Source organism: Arachis duranensis, chromosome 1 (genome assembly GCF_000817695.3).
Source record: "Arachis duranensis cultivar V14167 chromosome 1, aradu.V14167.gnm2.J7QH, whole genome shotgun sequence".
NCBI classification, from domain to species: Eukaryota; Viridiplantae; Streptophyta; class Magnoliopsida; order Fabales; family Fabaceae; genus Arachis; species Arachis duranensis.
The window spans coordinates 22,949,573-22,952,144 of record NC_029772.3 but is presented as its reverse complement, the minus strand read 5'-3'; the positions used below and the strand labels follow the sequence as shown (position 1 = coordinate 22,952,144).

At 40.9% G+C, this 2,572-nt stretch overlaps 1 long non-coding RNA gene across 1 annotated transcript in view; it reads left to right on the top strand.

The window, feature by feature from the left end:
• The first annotated feature begins 462 nt into the window (after window positions 1-462).
• Window positions 463-2,572, top strand: part of LOC107482507 (uncharacterized) — a 3,664-nt gene continuing 1,554 nt past the window's right edge. The window contains exons 1-3 of the long non-coding RNA XR_001590719.3: window positions 463-1,185; window positions 1,258-1,360; window positions 1,440-1,586. This is a non-coding gene — a long non-coding RNA (uncharacterized LOC107482507). The remainder of the gene's footprint in view (window positions 1,186-1,257; window positions 1,361-1,439; window positions 1,587-2,572) is intronic.

The following is a 2,572-nucleotide window of genomic DNA, read 5'->3' as shown; positions in this document are numbered from 1 at the left end:
TATTTGTAGCCTTAATTTCAGAAATTATTTTATTAAAGATAATTAAGGCAAGTTTTGATTTATTGAAATTGAGACGAGTTATGATCTTTATCCAATTTTATAATTATTGGATTATTTTCTATATTTGAATTATAAAGTTGATAGTTATGAAATAATAAAGATTTTAAATGATTTGGATTAGATAAGTAATATTTTAAATATTATTACTGCTATTTTGGAAAATGAAGAAATTAAGTATATTATTTCTAATTTTTGGATTTGGGCATTTTATTGAAAATAATTTGTGAAATTGATGAGTAAATAGTATTTTTCTATATACAAATAGTGTTGGATTTAAATTGGATTTCAATTACTATATTATCTCTATTTTTGAGTGAAATTACCATAATGCCCTTAACCCTAATTTTCAAAATAAAACCCTAAGATCCTACCCGGTAGCCCATTGCTTCCCCATTCCCCAACTGCAGCCAAAACCTTTCTTTTCCTAACTCAGCAGCAGCGTTTCTCTTCCATGAAGGAACGAAAACAGAATAGAGAGGGAGAAGGACTTAGCGCCGCCGGCTGGGTACTGCCGCCGTGATCGCCAGACTGCCGCACGCGAGGAGCTCCGCCGTCGAAGTCGCCCCGTTCATCCCTGCCCAGTCGCGGTTCTGGCACCCATCACCCCATTCCGTCGCTGGAGATCTCGGAGCCGCCGCTCGTTGCTCCATCCTTGTCACCACCACTGCCTCTATGTCTCCCAACGGCGCCACCATCGCTGCCGTGGATCGCGACCAGAGGGGAGCACGAGATCGAGAGAGAGTGAGGCGTGGAGACGGCGTCGCGCGGAGAGGGACTCGTCACTGCCGTCGCGCACAGCCATGTGTCGTCACTGCCGTCTGAACAGTCGCCGTCGCCCTGGGGTGTAGTCCGCCGCTGCCGCCAGTGGGGGGTCACTACTGTGGAACGGAGGTGAGAGAGGGAAGCAAGATGGATTCCCTCCGCTTCTGGTGCTTTGGTTCGCCGCCACTGCCGCCGGAATCCTTGGCCGTCGCTCCTACCGTTGCTCCATTTGGGTTCTGGGTGAGCGCGCTGCCACTGCCTTTGGAAGCCGCTGCTTGGGCCAGGATGCTATGGTGGTTGCTAATGAAGCCGCTGTGGATGGGGCTGCCATGTTCAGTAAATTCTGCGAGTTTCGACACTGAGGTAAGAGTTTTAAGTTTGGTTACTGTTCCTTTGGAGTTCCGGGAAGAGTGTTGATAACGCGTGGTTATACAGCTGCTGTTATTAGATATTCAGACCGCCGTTGTCGCCCAAAAGTTATTGATGGAGCTGCTGCCGGGCCGATTTGATGTTGCGGCTGCTTTATTTCGTTAATACAGTGAGTGTTTCTGTTTCGAAAGCCCTGCGCTAGTGTTCTTTTCCGTGTAACAAAGTAATTATACTGTTAATGGTTTTAGGAGTTAGAATCCAGTTTCCTTGTGCCGTTTGTAGCTATTTCTGCTTTTGAGAGAGCAAGCAGAGCCAGGATTTTGGTTGATCGGTGATTTTGGGCTGAGCGAAAAGGAGTCAGTTAACGCATTTGGGGTTATGGTTTGTGTTTTGAGGTAGGGGCGCTTTCCAAAAACTGTGTTTTATATACTGGAATTATTACATATGGATACTGATGTGAGATATTATGTATTTGGTGATTGTATCTGTCTTATGTATTATTTGATTGACGCGAATGATTATGGATGTTCGTTTGGCTGAATTGTTGTACGGCTTTGTGAAATGTAATGTTTTGAAGTTGATTCTTTAAAGATTTGAAATATGAGTTTAATCCGTTGAGGATTGGTTTGAATTGAGTCAATTATTTTGATGATGTGAAAGATAGAATACTCTTGAAATTCAGCCTGGGTTGCTTTAATTGATTTGGTTTTGATAAATGATTTGTTACTGAACCGTTTCTTTAAAGCTTTGGAAATGAGTTAAATCGGTTGATATTGAGTTGATTTGAAATGGTTTTCTTGAGATATGCCACTGAGGCAACTGTTGGATTTAGCTTGCTTTGAATTGAATTCTGGTTTTGAGTTGTTGAAAAGGAATGAGAAACGGTTTAGTTGGGACCCGAACCGGGTGGCAAAAGTCCAAGTTTTAGGGGAGGTGCTGTCGAAATTTCTACAAAATCCTACACTTGTTTGTAAAGTTATTTAAAAAGGGTTGGATTTGAGAAATTGTATTATTTGATTTGTTAAGAGAATATTTATGTTTTCAAACTTAACTTATTTAATGAACTTTATGCGTTGAGTTCGGCTTATTTAGAAATGAACTATTTGCACCGTTTGAATAACTAAAGGAAAGAATGATGCTCTAAGGTTGATTTCAATACAAAAAGGGGTTTTTAGTGATCTTAAAGGAACCTAGACTTTTAATTGAGTAATTAAATTTGAAGTATTTTGGAAGAGTTAGAAAAATGGATTCCAACAAGAAGCCTGAAAGTGGTTTAATTCAAATGAACCGGTTCCGTTTCAAATGAGTTGATTTTTGGACCGGGTTGGAACCTGTGATTCTTTGTGGTCGGTTTTATAGTAAATTCAGTTTTATTTACTTG